Below are 17,843 nucleotides of genomic sequence, written 5' to 3'. Positions count from 1 at the left end.
CATAGTCGTGGAACTTGTCCAGTCCAGTTAACAAGCCCAGGCATTCTTTTTCGATTTGCGCGTAGCGCTGTTCGGTAGGGGTCATGGCTCGTGAGGCATACGCAACCGGGGCCCATGATGACGTGCTGTCTTTTTGCAGGAGTACCGCTCCAATACCAGATTGGCTGGCGTCTGTTGAGATCTTTGTAGGGCGAGTCGCGTCAAAGAAGGCCAGCACTGGTGCCGTGACCAGTTTGTGCTTGAGCTCCTCCCATTCCTGCTGATGCGACTGGTGCCAGTTGAATTCCGTCGATTTTTTTACGAGATGGCGCATGTTTGTTGTATGAGAAGCCAGGTTGGGAATGAACTTCCCAAGGAAGTTGACCATGCCCAGGAATCTTAAGACAGCCTTCTTGTCAGCCGGTCGTGGCATGGCTGTGATGGCGCTAACCTTGTCTGCATCGGGACGGACCCCGGACCTTGAGATGTGGTCCCCGAGGAATTTCAGCTCCGTCTGGCCGAAAGCACACTTCGCACGGTTGAGACGCAGGCCATTTTGCCGTATGCGGGTGAAGACACGTCGAAGACGATGCATGTGTTCCTGCGGAGTGGTGGACCAAATGATGATATCGTCCACATATACACGTACCCCTTCGATGCCTTCCATCATCTGCTCCATAATGCGGTGGAATACTTCAGATGCCGAAATGATGCCGAATGGCATCCGGTTGTAGCAGAATCTGCCAAAAGGGGTGTTGAATGTGCATAGTCTTCGGCTGGCCGGGTCCAGTTGGATCTGCCAGAATCCTTTGGACGCATCCAATTTAGTGAATATGTTGGCTCGCGCCATCTCGCTGGTGAGGTCTTCTCGTTTTGGGATGGGATAGTGTTCCCGCATGATGTTGTTGTTCAGATCTTTTGGATCTATACATATACGGAGCTCGCCAGAGGGCTTCTTTACACAGACCATGGAGCTGACCCATGGCGTGGGCTCCGTGACCTTGGATAGGACCCCTTGGTCCTGAAGAATCTGCAGTTGTGCCTTGAGGCGGTCTTTGAGAGGCGCAGGAACCCTGCGAGGTGCGTGAACGACAGGGATGGCGTCCGGTCTGAGTCGAATCTTGTACGTGTGTGGCAATGTCCCCATGCCTTCAAAAACCTCCTGGTTGTGAGCGAGGAGGGAATGGAGATTCGCGTGGAACTCAGCATCCGGGAAGTCGGATATCTCATCTGGAGAGAGAGACATGATGCGCTGTACCAGGTGAAGGACCTTACACGCTTGTGCGCCCAGTAACGAGTCCTTTGATGAGCCCACAACTTCGAAGGGGAGTGTGGCCGTGTACCTCTTGTGAGTCACCTGTAGCTGGCAAGATCCTACGGACGGGATAACGTTCCCGTTATAGTCAACCATCTTAAGCCGGGATGGTGTGATGAGTGGTTTGACCTTCATGGCCTGGACTGCAGAGTAAGCAATCAGGTTGGCGGATGCGCCGGTGTCCAGACGGAAGGCGACGCGCGATCGGTTGACCGTCAGGGTGGCACACCACTCATCGTCTGGATTGATGGCATTGACCTTGTTGACATCAATGACGGCAACTCTGAAGTCATCCTGGTCATCTGCATCACTTAACTGGAAGTCTTGATGCGTGGGCTGGACGGTCCTGACTCGTGTGCGAGGTTGTCGAGGATGCGCCGGATCCATGGGTTGAGCCGCACGACAGCGGGCTGCGTAGTGGCCTATCATGGCACATCTGTTGCACTGTTGGTATTTTGCAGGACATTGCCCTTTTAAGTGTAGACCTCCACACTTGCTGCACGTCATGACGTCACGGCGTTCGTTGCGCCACTGCGCATGCGCAGTGCGATCTTGCGGTGGGCGCGCCTGCGCAGTGCGTCCCTCGTTGTGGCCGTTATTCTTGGCGCGCACCTGCGCGGGAGACCGCGAAAAGCGCGGGAAGCGGCCGCTGTCGTCCGGGCCGTGGGGCGGGAAGAAATCGACGGCCTGGATGCGTTCAACGTCGTGGGCGGCCTGGCTTGCCGATTCGACGGCTGGGGACCCCCTCCGTGCCAACTCGGACGCCTGAAATCGGGCAAAACGGCAGGTCGCATTTTCATGGAGGACACAGGCTTCCACAGCAGACGCTAAGGTGAGGCTCTTTATTTTAAGAAGCTGCTGGCGTAGGCCACTGGAGGCAACGCCAAAAACAATCTGGTCCCTGATCATGGACTCTGTGGTGGTGCCGTAACCGCAGGACTGCGCTAGAATCCGGAGGTGCGTCAAAAAGGGTTGAAAAAGCTCCTCCTTACCTTGCAGGCGTTGCTGAAAGATGTATCTTTCGAAAGTTTCGTTTACTTCAGTTTGAAAGTGCTGGTCCATTTTGAGGATGACCGTGTCATATTTGGCCTGGTTTTCGCCTTCCTCGAACACCAGTGAATTAAAGACATCATTTGGGTGGGGGCCTGCGTAGAAGAGGAGCATTGCAATCTTCGAATCATCCGAGACATTCTGTTTTTCGGTGGCACGGATGTACAGGTCAAATCGCTGCCTGTAGAGCTTCCAGTTGGTGCCTAGGTTCCCCGTGACTTGCATCGGCTGCGGTTTGCCGGTGTGGTCCATGTCCAGAATGGCAGGTTGGTAGGCAGGTATCGATCCACTCCTGTACCATGTGGTGTTGGGTGTTCTAACACACAGAAGAGCCAACACAGTTGCATATGGTACAACACTTGTTTATTTAAACTTGCTATTTACAACTTGGTCTTTGCACTCTGCACGTGGGGGGCTCCCTGCTTGTGGTGTTTCAACAGCTCTTTCATGCTTCCTTCTCCCCAGACCTACTGACCTCCAGGTGTCGTGCTCGTGCTTTTTATGTGGTTGGTGTTCTTGTCTGTGATTGGTTGTGGTGTTGTGTACTCTGATTTGCCTGTTAGTGTGTCCATCATGATGTGTGTGTTTGAATATCATGACACCACCCACAGCTGCAGACTGGCTCGCTGACCTTTCGAAATTTCTCCACCTAGAGAAGATTAAGTACATCATCCGAGGGTCAGAGGAAGGCTTCCTAAATGCATGGGGGCAGTTTGTCGGCTGTTCGAGGCCATCAACAATGAATAGATGGGGAAAAGGGAATGTAACAAAGAAAAGAGAGAGGAAAAAGAAAAGAATGACAAGGGGGAACCATAGCAACGCGCAACCCGGGGTGAGGGGGCGGAGGGAAGATGAGAAAGGGCTGGAGAGACGTAAAAGAGACAACGGGGAGGGGGGGCCTGTGAGGAGGGGAGAGCTGGGCTTGCGAGGGAGGGATGCGGGGTTTGTGTGGAGAAATGCGGGGCTTGTGTGGAGGGGAGCAGAGCGGGACTTGTGAGTGGATGAGAACGAGGCCTCCCAACAATACTCACTGGCCCCCGGCAATACTCACCAGCAACCCGCCCCCCCCCCCCCCCCCCCCCCCCCCCCCCCCACACCCCGGCAATACTCAGCATCCACCCTGGCAATATTCACACCCCAACCCCGGCAGTTTACACCCCCCATCGGCAAAAGTCACTCCCCGACAATATGCAGCCCCCAACAATACTCACCCCTCCTTAATACACAACCCCTCAACAATGCTAACCCCACTCCCAGCAATACCCACATTCTGGGACCAGTTCACCCCACACCGAAACTGCCCCTCACACTGCTCAACCCCCCGACACTGCTCACCACCCCAAAACTGCTCACCCCCCCGACACTGTTCACACCTCCCACACTGCTCACACTTCTCACACCCTCCCCACATTGCCCACCCCCTCCCCACACTGCCCACCCAGTCCCCACACTGTCCACCCCCTCCCCACACTGCTCACCCCCTCCCCATACTGCTCACCCCCTCCCCATACTGCCCACCCCCTCCCCACACTGCTCACCCACTCCCCACACAGCTCACCCCCTTCCCACACTGCTCATTCCCCCGACACTGCTCACCCCCTCCCCACACTGCCCACCTCCTCTAAAACACTGCCCACCCCCTCCCCACACTGCCCACCCCCTCCCCACACTGCTCACCCCCTCCCCACACTGCCCACCCCCTCCCCACACTGCTCACCCGCTCCCCACACTGCCCACTCCCTCCCCACACTGCTCACCCCCTCCCCACACTGCTCACCCCCTCCCCACACTGCCCACCCCCTCCCCACACTGCTCACCCCCTCCCCACACTGCTCACCCCCTCCCCACACTGCTCACCCCCTCCCCACACTGCTCACCCCCTCCCCACACTGCCCACCCCTTCCCCACACTGCTCACCCCCTCCCCACACTGCTCACCCGCTCCCCACACTGCTCACCCGCTCCCCACACTGCTCACCCCCTCCCCAAACTGCCCACTCCATCCCCACACTGCCCACCCCCTCCCTCCACTGCTCACCCCCTCCTGACACTGCTCCCCCCTCCCACACTGCTCAACCCCTCCCTACACCGATCACCCCCTCCCCACACTGCTCCCCCCTTCCCACACTGCTCACCCCCGCCCCACATTGCCCACCCCCTCCCCACACTGCTCACCCCCTCCCCACACTGCCCACCCCCTCCCCACACTGCTCACCCCCTCCTGACACTGGTCACCCCCTCCCCACACTGCTCACCCCCTGCCCACACTGCTCACCCCCTCCTGAAGCTGCCCACCCCGTCCCGAGCTGCTCACCCGCTCCCCACACTGCTCACCCCCCCCACTTTGCTCACCCCCTCCCCACACTGCTCACCCCCTCCCCGCACTGCTCACCCCCTCCCCGCACTGCTCACCCCCTCCCCACACTGCCCACCCCCTCCCCACACTGCCCACCCCCTCCTGACACAGGTCACCCCCATCTCACATTACCCACCCCCTTCCCACACTGCTCACCCCCTCCTGAAGCTGCCCACCCCGTCCCGAGCTGCTCACCCCCTCCAGACACTGCCCACCCCCTCCCGACAATGCCCCCCCTAGACACTGATCACTCCCTCCTGACACTGCTCACCCCCTCGCGAAACTGCTCACCATCCCATACACTGACCACTGCTCATCACCTCCCAACACTGCTTGCATCGTCCCGATACTGCTCACCGCCTTTTGGCAATACCCACTCCCTTCTAACAATGCTCACCACCCTCCTGGCAACATTTAGCGTCCCTGTGCCTAACAATGCTCCGCCTGACAAAACTTGTCCCTTCCCTCCCAATGTTAATCCTGCCGACAAACCATGGCATTTGAAGGGTTGGATTCAGTTGAGCAATAGCAGGGGTTGAAGGGTGTGACCATGTTTGGGATGGTGAGGGAGGTGAGCATTATTGGAGGGTTGAGGGAGTGAGGATTGTCGTTGGGTGAGCATTGTTGAGTTTGAGTGGGTAATCATCGGTGCGGGGGCATTATTTCATCTAGTTCCCATAAAATCAGGCTTCAGACACAAAATGCTGGAGTTTCATCAGGTGTGTTTCTTGCTGCTCTTGTGTCTGGTGTCTTGTGACAGACTAATGCACTGTTAATTGGCAATGCCTGCAGTGTAACAATAAAGTAGCACTCCGGGTTGTATATTCACAGAACAATTAGCTCCTAGCTCTTCACAAACAATATCACAGTATATCACAGGGGGCGAGAAGCTTGGGAGAACTGGCATTATCGGGAAGGTGGGGATGCAATGCGCATTGTTGGGGGTGAGGGGGTTGAGTATTGCCAGAGTATGAGGTGGGAGAAGCATTTTTGGGCTGCAGGAGGCAATGTTGTGGATGGCAGGCATATTTAAAAGCTCTACCAGTCAATGAACTAAAGGCAGACCTTAGGGTCACATAGACTCAAAACATTAACACTTTGTCTCTCAACAGATGCTGCCAGGCCTGCTGAGTTATCGAGCATTTTCTGTTTTTATTTCAGGTTTCCAGCATCCACATTATTTTGTTTTTATTATCACAGACTGTTAAGTATCTGGGAATACATTCCAGCTGGTTACGTGTCACGTAATGTGTAGTGACGTCAGCAATGTGTGTGCAGGCTTTGGGCAGATCACCATCTTAACTGTATGAGCAACACCCTTAATAAACCTCTCATCATGTTTTACAAGAATCCAGAGTGTGGGCACCTCCATACCTTTCCTCTTTGCAGCAGCAAAGAAATACAATAGGAGAGAAAACTGGCGATGAGGATTGAAATTCATGGGAAAAAGCAGATTTAGTCAACTAACAGGAGCAGGGGAAGATTCTCGGGACCAGACACACACAGATGTCAGGTGAAGCACTGCCACAGATGTGAAGGTTTGACAAAAAACTTTCCGCGGCAACTGTGAGTAAGGAGACCAATAGTCGGGGAAGAACTCCAGTCAGGCAAAATGGGAAAGAATTTCTCGTTGTTTGTTCAGGGGATCGTCTGTGCCATACTTTCCATTAAAATCGGAAGGGAGTAAATATAGATCCCAAGAACCGGATCCATAAAGGGTGGGAGAAATGGGCACAAGGACGCGTATGAGGATTATGAACCATGGAATTCGTATCAGGAAAGATTCCAATTGTTTCTAAGAGCAAATCAGACACTGGAAGACCTGAAGGTCATAACATTTCTTTTGTGAGTACCATGTAGAATCCAGCACAAGTTAGTAGAGTCAAACAAAAAATAACTTTATTTACAACAATATGTACAAAGTACCAGCAGTTCACTCCTGGTTCCCTCTCTAGCTGCTACCACACTGGCCTTCTCTATTTATGCAGCTACACTGCTAATGATTGCCCCTCCCACCCCCCTCCCACCCACCCCCATCATTGTGGGAGCTCATATTCCCCAAGGAACATGGGGTAACCAATTGCCCCCAGCCAATAGAATCCAGGCAGGTTATAACAATTTCTCAACTCAGTAGGACATAAACCGTTTATGCTGCTACCAAATTTAGTTCACCCAGCAAAACCAGAAGATTATTCCTATGCTGAATTAATGAAAATCTTAGAGGGACATTTCTCTGCGAAACCGTTATTGGTTACGGAAAGGTTTCAGTTCCACAGGCGTAGTCAGGAAGAAGGTTAAAGAATTTACAGTTTGTGGTGTCTTTAGGAAGGTTAGCTAAATATTGTGAACTTGGTAGAACTTTTTTTTTTAAATTTTAGAGTAGCCAATTATTTTTATTTTCCAATTAAGGGGCAATTTAGGGTGGCCAATCCACCTAACCAGCACATCTTTGGGTTGTGGGGGTGAAACCCATGCAGACATGGGGAAAATGTACAAACTCCACACGGACAGTGACCCAGGGCTGGGATTCGAACCCGGGTCCTTAGCGCCGCAGTCCCAGTGCTAACCACTGCACCACATGCCGCCCGAACTTGGTATAACTCTTGATGATACTCTTTGAGACAGGCTGGTTTGTGGACTCCACATGAATCTATTCAGAGGAAGCTGCTTACTGTTAGTGATTTAACTCTAAACACTGCTGAGAAGGTGTCATATCGCATGGAGCTAACAATGAGAGAAGCTTCACAGATCGCGTTGGGACGAAGATCCACAAAATGGATACCTCCAGGAACAAGGCTGCAAAGGTGCATCCATGTCACCGTTGTACACAGGTTGGACACTCAGTGGAGGAATGATGGAGTAAGATAAATACATGCAAGAACTGTGGTGAGAATGGCCACATTGCCAAGACTTGTTCGGCTATTATCAACCCAGTTTTGTGTGCAGATCATTATCCACTGCCGTTGATTGAAGCCTGGCTTGCTGGACTCACTAGGAGACAGAAATTCAATAAAATAGGTCTTTCGCAGGCATATCTGCAGATGAATGTGGCTGCTGATTCACAGCCACTACTTACTATCATAGTGCACAAAGGTCTGTTTCATTACAGAACACTTCCTTTAGGAATAACATCTGGGTCTGCTCTGTTGCAAAGTTCCATGGATCAAATGCTAAGTGGGTTGAATGAAGTGTAATTTTATTTAGATGACATACTCATCATCGGTTTGAGTGAACAGGAACACTTGGAGAATTTGGAAGCTGCCCTGAAGCGGTTACAAAGCTTCAACCTGAGAGTTAAAAAGGAAATGGGGCTTTTTCAAGTCATCCATAAATTACCTTGGTCATATCATCGACAAAGTTGGTTTACACAAAAAAAAATGAAGAAAATCTCAGCAATCTTGGAAACATCACATTCTCAAAATGTTCCACAATTAAGGTTATTTTTAGAATTGATCAATTATTATGCCAAATTTATACTGAATTTAGCAACACGATTGAAATCTTTACACAAAGAGTCATCCAGACTCAAAACGTTAGCTCCCTTCTCTCTCCACAGATGCTGTCAGACCTGCTGAGATTGTCCAGTATTTTTTGTTTTTAAAACCTTTCCACACTGTTTGCTAAGTGTCAAACAGACATGGCACTAGTCAGAGGAATGTGAGAACGAATACAGTGAAGTGAAAGAAGCTTTACTGGTCAGAGCTGTTGTTCATTAGAATCCCAAGATGAAGTTGCAACTTGCTTGTGATGCCTCACCCTAAGGGGTTTGTGCAGTCGACTCGCACATTATGCCTTCAGGAGAGGAATGACTGATATTATTTGCTTCACACACTGTTATTAGCACAGAAATTAATTACACTGAGCTAGACAAAGAAGCTTTGAGCAACATTTTTGGTGTAAGAAGGTTCCACCTTTATAGGCGTCATTTTATTCTTTTGACGAATCATTGCATCTTGACTACAATCTTTGGGCCCTTTAAAGATATATCTTCATTTGAAGCTGGTCTAAGGACATAATCCAACGGCCACGTGGCGCCCGAAAGGCAGCCTGCCGCGGCGCAGCGTGACTGATGAGACTCTGCTCCCAGGATCTACCCGGCTCGCAACGTCTCGCGAGATTCAACTTGATCTCGCAACACGTTGTGATGTGAATCCCCCCCACAATGGCAAATCTGCATATTAGAGCGAGGCAGTAAGTCTCACTCTAATGCAGTGTTCTTCAAACTTTTTTTCCGGGGACCCATTTTTACCAACCGGCCAACCTTCGGGACCCAACCCGGCCGACCTTCGCGACTAACGCCGGCCGATCTGCTCGACCCACCATTTTCTCTTACCTTGTTTGCTGCTAATAAAAATGGAGGAAATGGTTTTGGGTCCCTTTGGCCCTCGTTCACGCTCCTCCAATGGAACTTGTTGGATGAAGGTGAAGCCTTCTGGTGTCGGAAAGTATGGAGTCTCCATCTGTCCAAAGTTCTGATTTTTTTCCTGTAAAGTTTTATCAAATAACCCCCCCCCCCCGATCTTGTAAAACAAATATATATAAAATGAGTAAAATAAATGGAAAAAATGAATAAAACCCCCTCTGGAAATTGTAGAAAAAATAAAATGAATAAAATAAATGAAAAAAATAAAAATTAAATGAATTAAATAAATGAATAAATGAATAAAAACCACTACAGAACTTGTAAAACAAAAAGCTGCAACCGTTTAAAAAAATAGCGGCCGCAGTGCACATGCGTGCCCGATTATCGGCGCGCATGCACATTTGCGGATGCTCACCGATCATCGTGCACGCATGCGCAATGCGGCCAAATGTTTTTTTTACACGTTCGCGGCCGCTTGCAGCCGGCATTCTGAAAAGCAGGCTGCTGCGCGTGGATTTGCGCGATCGGGAGCGCCGCGGACAATGGCTCTGCGACCTTCCCGACACCCGCCTGCGACCCACCTGCGGGTCGCGCCCCCGACTTTGAAGAACACTGCAGATTCCCAAGGTACTTGAGGCTGTGGGATTCAATCCCTTTACCTCGGTTGAGTGCTGTTCAGCACTTGTGCCCACAAATGGGGGCCAGATGGAAATGCACTCGTGGGAATCTCCCTGGGGTTTGGAGACGCCCAGCTGCATGCCCTTTGGTCAGGCTGGCACTGCCAAGGTGCCCAGGTGACACTGCCAGCTGGCACTGCCAGGATGCCAAGTTGGCACTGCCATTTAAAAATGGTGTTCCGATTTCTAACCACAATGGGGAGTGCCGGCGAGCGGCACTCCCCACTGTACAAAATGGGGCTATGTGCAACATTTTTGGTGTAAGAAGGTTCCACCCTGTTCAGGCCCCTTATTCAATGCGAGTCACGTTGAATCGCCATGTGTTTCTCAGCACTGCGAGAGCAGGGATACACGGGCTAAATGCGCTCGCTAGGGGGCTTTGTTCCCTTTTGGGAGAATCGTGCCCTAAGTCTATTACATAAATGGTCATTGATATTGGCGGCACAGACTTACGATATCCAATATTGCAAGTCCAAGCAGCATGCAAATTCTGATACTTTATCAGAATTGCCATTACAAGTTAAGCATGATCCAGAAGAACATTTTGTCAATATTTTATATTTCTCACTCGTAGATAGTGTACCTGTGACTTAATCTCAAGTGCAAAGATATACAGGAACTTATCTAGTGATGGGGAAGATGATGGACTTGGTGTAAAAAGGAATGCTGTAAGATGTTCATAGGAAAATCCAGACCTCAAGCCCTACATCACACAAAGACTTGAGTTGACTGTACAGAATGGTGTTGTATTATAGGAAGTCGGTGTGATTATTCCTCAGTGCTTGCATAGTATAGTCCTTGACCAACTGCATGAGGGACATCCTGGTGTGGTAAGGATGAAGGAATTAGCACGCAATTATTTTTGGTGGCCAGGATTTTGTGCTCAAATTGAAGAGAAAGTTGGGCAATGTCAATCCTGTGCAAGACTAAGGAACACTCCACCATTACATCCGTGGAAATGGCTGACACACCTATGACAGAGAATACACATGCTGGTTCACTGGAGGGTGACAAGCTATTAGTGATTGTGGATGCACACTCAAAATGGCCAGAAGCATGATAATGAAGTCAGCGACGATTGAGCAGACCATTGAGGAACTAGATGAGATTTTTGCAAGATTTAAAACACCAGAGCAGATAGTTAGTGATAATGGTACTTAGTTTACTTCAAAGGAGTTTGCGGGCAACTTTAAAGGGAGCAGTATACACCATATCAAGTCAGCTCCATATCATCCAGCAATGAATTGAGTGGCTGAACATTTTATGCAATCATTGAAGCATTCTATCAAAGCATTGAAGGACCAGGGCACATTATCAAGAATAGTAAACAAATTTCTAATACCTTATTAATGCCTGTCTAAACTAGAACCTTCTGTGCTTCCGGGATCCGTATCCCTCTATTCCCATCCTATTTATGTGTTCATCAAGATGCCTCTTTAACGGTGCTCCCGCGAATGCATATTTAAATGAACCAAATGGATCATTTAAATATGCTGATCTGGATTTCGGCCAGCGAGGGCAGAATCCAAATCATGGCATCTTGCAAGATTCCGTTGAACCTCGCGATGCGTTTTGAGCATTGCAAATCCCGTGAGAGGCCTCTCGCGAGATTCAACAACCTCGTCCCAACACCAAGTCGGACAGGATGAGACCATTAAATAGCGCCCAGATTTTGGCGACGTGGGGTGATCAGTTACTTGTTGCAGAAAATGAGTTCACAGAAACCTCTCAAGAGGTTCTTCCCTTGGAATATTGAGGGAGTAATACATCAGAACAGAGACCAGAGACAGTGGCAAGTTCAGATTCTGTTTCTGAGGACTTTTCAATACCATCGTGACAGATACTGAAATAATTACTCAAGGAGTACCATCTACTGAAAGGAATGATGACACTTCCAAGGTTGCAAATAGCCAAGTTCAAGAATGCCAAATTCTGTCAAAAAGGAATATACATCCACCACAGTGACTGTCTTTTTGAAATGTATATATGTACAGAAATAATACATAGTGAAGCTGTGGCATAAATGTTAAATGTTGTCATTGCACTTATGAAGTGGAGGGATATTATGCATCAGAGATGTGTAGTGACGTCAGCTGAATGTTTGTGCAGGTTTTGGGCAGATCACCATCTTTGATTGTAAACCTCTCATCATGTTTTACAAGAATTCAGAGAGTGGTTCCCTCCATATATTTCCCCTATGTGGCAACAAAGAAATAATAAACAGACTTTAAGGGGTTTGGCTTCGCCCAATAGAATGTAGCACTCCATAGTTACACTTCATCACTTGGCCTCCTAACGTGCTCGTTAGTGGATTCAAACTGGACCCAAAACCAGAAGGTCCGAAGACCTAACTTGGCTGAATCTTTGATGAGGGATCCTGATAGCCTAGTGGATGTTGCGGTCTTTAATTTCAAAAAAACCTTTGATAAAGCGTTGCATAAATGGGCTGTTAAGTTCCAACCTGTGGGAGTAGATGTCAGTTTTTAAGCTGTGGTGAAATGCTTGCATTTGCGTAGGCAGAGCTCAGTTATTCATGGTAGCCCATCCAATTACTATCAGACTTCGACAGGTATCAGTGTTATGTAGCTCTTTACTATCTTTTATCAATAATGTCGATGAAGATATCAGCAGTTCGATTTTCCATTTTGCCAATGTCACAAAGATGTGTGTGGGAGTTAGACTTTAGATTAAATGTGTAGATTGCAGACTAATTGAGATGCACTGGGGAAATAGGCTGATGTGTGGCAGATGTCCTTCAATCTGGATAATGCAGTGTGATGCAGGTGGGAAGGTGTAATTTCAGGCATGAAGTATTAACCACTTCAGGTTGTAGAACAGAAGAGTTTAAGAATAATAGTTTGTTTAAAAAAAATGAAGGCCCACATGCTATGTCATAAGAACCTATGAACATACAAAATAGGAACAGAAGTAGGCCAATCTGCCCCTCGAGCCTGCCACACCATTCAATAAGATCATGTTTGATCTGTTTGTGTTTCGAGTTCCATATTCCCATCGACCTTCCATTTCATTGATTCCCTTGCCTCACAAGGATCCATCTACCTCTGTCTTAAAAATATTCAATCATCCGCTTCTACCACCTTCTGAGGCAGAGAGTTTTGTCATGTAAGTTTATCTTTAAGAAATGGGTATTTGTCAAATAGGTGCAGTGATGTCATTGTGTGGGTGGAGCTGGAATGTGATTCTGTCTTTTACTTTCGTTTTGAGCTGGCAACTGCAGTGTATCTTAGTTTCGTTTTCAGGTGAAAAGCTGTATTCAGACTAAAAGGATGTTGGAGTCTCTCTCTCTGTATGTTAAAAAAGGTGTTCAGATCACTTGATAATTTAAAAGTGATACCTGCTTTCTGTAGAGATTTCAAACCTGCTGCCTTTGTTAAAAAATAATCTTTTGACTTATGGATGTTGTTAGGAAAGTTATTAAGGGTTACCTATAGAGTATTGTATCTGTGGGGATTATCAGTGTTGGTAGTTGATAAACTGTTTACTGTGTGTTTATAAAGTGTTAACTGAATTCATAAAATAAATATTGTTTTGTTTTTAAATTACTTAAGGTCTCTGTTGCATAACACCTGGAGAGTGGACCCTTGTGCTCCCCATAACCAAAATCTATTAATAGTTGTAGGTCAGGTGAACTCCATGATATAGAACATAGAACATAGAAAAATACAGCACAGAACTGGCCCCCTCGGCCCACGATGTTGTGCCGAACCTTTGTCCTAGATTAATCATAGATTATCATTGAATTTACAGTGCAGAAGGAGGCCATTCGGCCCATTGAGTCTGCACCGGCTCTTGGAAAGAGCACCCTACCCAAAGTCAACACCTCCACCCAACACTAAGGGCAATTTTGGACACTAAGGGCAATTTATCATGGCCAATCCACCTAACCTGCGGGACTGTGGGAGGAAACCGGAGCACCCGGAGGAAACCCATGCAGACACGGGGAGGATGTGCAGACTCCGCACAGACAGTGACCCAAGCCGGAATCGAACCTGGGACCCTGGAGCTGTGAAGCAATTGTGCTATCCACAATGCTACCTGCTGCCCTTAAGAACAAATAAATCTACACGATATAATTTTACCGTAATCCATGTACCTATCCAATAGCTGCTTGAAGGTCCCTAATGTTTCCGACTCAACTACTTTCACAGGCAGTGCATTCCATGCCCCCACTACTCTCTGGGTAAAGAACCTCCCTCTGACATCCCCCCTATATCTTCCACCATTCACCTTAAATTTATGTCCCCTTGTAATGCTTTTTTCCACGCGGGGAAAAAGTCTCTGACTGTCTACTCAATCTATTCCCCTGATCATCTTATAAACCTCTTTCAAATCGCCCCTCATCCTTCTCTGTTTTAATGAGAAAAGGCCTAGCACCCTCAACCTTTCCTCGTAAGACCTACTCTCCATTCCAGGCAACATCCTGGTAAATCTCCTTTGCACCTTTTCCAAAGCTTCCACATCCTTCCTAAAATGAGGCGACCAGAACTGTACACAGTACTCCAAATGTGGCCTTAGCAAAGTTTTGTACAGCTGCATCATCACCTCACGGCTCTTAAATTCAATCCCTCTGTTAATGAACGCTAGCACACCATAGGCCTTCTTCACAGCTCTATCCACTTGAGTGGCAACTTTCAAAGATGTATGAACATAGACCCCAAGATCTCTCTGCTCCTCCACATTGCCAAGAACTCTACCGTTAACCCTGTATTCCGCATTCATATTTGTCCTTCCAAAATGGACAACCTCACACTTTTCAGGGTTAAACTCCATCTACCACTTCTCAGCCCAGCTCTGCATCCTATCTATGTCTCTTTGCAGCCGACAACAGCCCTCCTCACTATCCACAACTCCACCAATCTTCGTATCGTCTGCAAATTTACTGACCCACCCTTCAACTCTCTCATCCAAGTCATTAATGAAAATCACAAACAGCAGAGGACCCAGAACTGATCCCTGCGGTACGCCACTGGTAACTGGGATCCAGGCTGAATATTTGCCATCCACCACCACTCTCTGACTTCTATCGGTTAGCCAGTTCGTTATCCAACTGGCCACATTTCCCACTATCCCATGCCTCCTTACTTTCTGCAGAAGCCTACCATGGGGAACCTTATCAAATGCCTTACTAAAATCCATGTACACTACATCCACTGCTTTACCTTCATCCACATGCTTGGTCACCTCCTCAAAGAATTCAGTAAGACTTATAAGGCAAGACCTACCCCTCACAAATCCGTGCAGACTATCCCTAATCAAGCAGTGTCTTTCCAGATGCTCAGAAATCCTATCCTTCAGTACCATTTCCATTACTTTGCCTACCACCGAAGTAAGACTAACTGGCCTGTAATTCCCAGGGTTATCCCTAGTCCCTTTTTTGAACAGGGGCACGACATTCGCCACTCTCCAATCCCCTGGTACCACCCCTGTTGACAGTGAGGACGAAAAGATCATTGCCAACGGCTCTGCAATTTCATCTCTTGCTTCCCATAGAATCCTTGGATATATCCCGTCAGGCCCGGGGGACTTGTCTATCCTCAAGTTTTTCAAAATGCCCAACACATCTTCCTTCCTAACAAGTATTTCCTTGAGCTTACCCGTCTGTTTCACACTGTCCTCTCCAACAATATGGCCCCTCTCATTTGTAAATACAGAAGAACAGTACTCGTTCAAGACCTCTCCTATCTCTTCAGACTCAATACACAATCTCCCGCTACTGATCGGGCCTACCCTCGCTCTAGTCATCCTCATAGTTCTCACATATGTGTAAAAGGCCTTGGGGTTTTCCTTGATCCTACCTGCCAAAGATTGTTCATGCCCTCTCTTAGCTCTCCTAATCCCTTTCTTCAGTTCCCTCCTGGCTATCTTGTATCCCTCCAACGCCCTGTCTGAACCTTGTTTCCTCAGCCTTACATAAGTCTCCTTTTTCCTCTTAACAAGACATTCAACCTCCCTTGTCAACCATGGTTCCCTCACTCGACCATCTCTTCCCTGCCTGACAGGGACATACATATCAAGGACACGTAGTACCTGTTCCTTGAACAAGTTCCACATTTCACTTGTGTCCTTCCCTGACAGCCTATGTTCCCAACTTATGCACTTCAATTCTTGTCTGACAACATCGTATTTACCCTTCCCCCAATTGTAAACCTTGCCCTGTTGCACGCACCGATCCCTCTCCATTACTAAAGTGAAAGTCACAGAATTGTGGTCACTATCTCCAAAATGCTCCCCCACTAACAAATCTATCACTTGCCCTGGTTCATTACCAAGTACTAAATCCAATATTGCCCCTCCTCTGGTCGGACAATCTACATACTGTGTTAGAAAAGCTTCCTGGACACACTGCACAAACACCACCCCATCCAAACTATTTGATCTAAAGAGTTTCCACTCAATGTTTGGGAAGTTAAAGTCACCCATGACTACTACCCTGTGACTTCTGCACCTTTCCAAAATCTGTTTCCCAATCTGTTCCTCCACATCTCTGCTACTATTGGGGGGCCTATAGAAAACTCCTAACAAGGTGACTGCTCCTTTCCTATTTCTGACTTCAACCCATACTACCTCAGTAGGCTGATACTCCTCGAACTGCCTTTCTGCAGCTGTTATACTATCTCTAATTAACAATGCCACCCCCCCCCCCCCCCACCTCTTTTACCACCCTCCCTAATCTTATTTATACATCTATAACCAGGGACCTCTAACAACCATTTCTGCCCCTCTTCTATCCAAGTTTCCGTGATGGCCACCACATCGTAGTCCCAAGTACCGATCCATGCCTTAAGTTCACCCACCTTATTCCTGATGCTTCTTGCGTTGAAGTATACACACTTCAACCCATCTCCGTGCCTGCAAGTACTCTCCTTTGTCAGTGTTCCCTTCCCCACTGCCTCATTACACACTTTGGCGTCCTGAATATCGGCTACCTTAGTTGCTGGACTACAAATCCGGTTCCCATTCCCCTGCCAAATTAGTTTAAACCCTCCCGAAGAGTACTAGAAAATTTCCCTCCCAGGATATTGATGCCTCTCTGGTTCAGATGCAACCCGTCCTGCTTGTACAGGTCCCACCTTCCCCAGAATGCGCTCCAATTATCCAAATACCTGAAGCCCTCCCTCCTACACCATTCCTGCAGCCACGTGTTCAGCTGCACTCTCTCCCTATTCCTAGCCTCGCTATCACGTGGCACCGGCAACAAACCAGAGATGACAACTCTGTCTGTACTGGCTTTTAACTTCCAGCCTAACTCCCTAAACTCATTTATTACCTCCACACCCCTTTTCCTACCTACGACGTTGCTACCAATGTGCACCATGACTTCTGGCTGCTCCCCCTCCCCCTTAAGGATCCTGAAGACACGATCCGAGACATCCCTGGCCCTGGTACCCGGGAGGCAACATACCTTCCGGGAGTCTCGCTCGCGACCACAGAATCTCCTATCTATTCCCCTAACCATTGAATCTCCTACAACTATTGCTTTTCTATTCTCCCCCCTTCCCTTCTGAGCCCCAGAGCCAGACTCAGTGCCAGAGACCTGGCCGCTAGGGCCTTCCCCCAGTAGGTCATCCCCCCCAACAGCATCCAAAACAGTATACTTGTTTTGAAGGGGAACGGCCACGAGGGATCCCTGCACTGTATGCCTGTTTTTTTTTTTCCCCTGACTGTAACCCAGCTATTCTTGTCCTGTACCTTGGGTGTGGTTTCCTCCCTGTAATTTTTCTCTATCACCCCTTCTGCCTCCCGGATGATCCGAAGTTCATCCAGCTTCAGCTCCAGTTCCCTAACACGGTCTTTGAGGAGCTGGAGTTGGGTGTACTTCCCGAAGGTATAGTCAGCGGGGACGCCGGTGGTATCCCTCACCACCCACATGCTACAGGAGGAGCATGCAACTGGCCTAGCCTCCATCCCCTCTTACCTTACAGAATATAGCTGCCCTGTGGACCAACAGGATCTCCGCCCTCCGACTCTGCTCCCAGTCAGCTGCACTCTCTGTAAACTCCTGGCTCTCTTCTCACTCTTTGCGGAAATGTAGGAAACAAAATGAAAGGAGCGCCTTACTCCCTCCTCACCTAACTCCCTCAGT

The 17,843-nt window shown here is 48.6% G+C and overlaps 1 protein-coding gene across 4 annotated transcripts in view; it reads right to left on the bottom strand.

The window, feature by feature from the left end:
* The window catches only part of LOC140425013 (E3 ubiquitin-protein ligase HECW1-like), an 856,744-nt gene that overhangs the window by 634,719 nt on the left and 204,182 nt on the right, over nucleotides 1-17,843 (bottom strand). The window lies entirely within an intron of this gene.

This window comes from Scyliorhinus torazame, chromosome 6, assembly GCF_047496885.1.
Source record: "Scyliorhinus torazame isolate Kashiwa2021f chromosome 6, sScyTor2.1, whole genome shotgun sequence".
Lineage (NCBI taxonomy): Eukaryota > Metazoa > Chordata > Chondrichthyes > Carcharhiniformes > Scyliorhinidae > Scyliorhinus > Scyliorhinus torazame.
The sequence above is the reverse complement of the archived record's forward strand: the minus strand, read 5'-3'. Positions and strand labels throughout refer to the sequence as shown.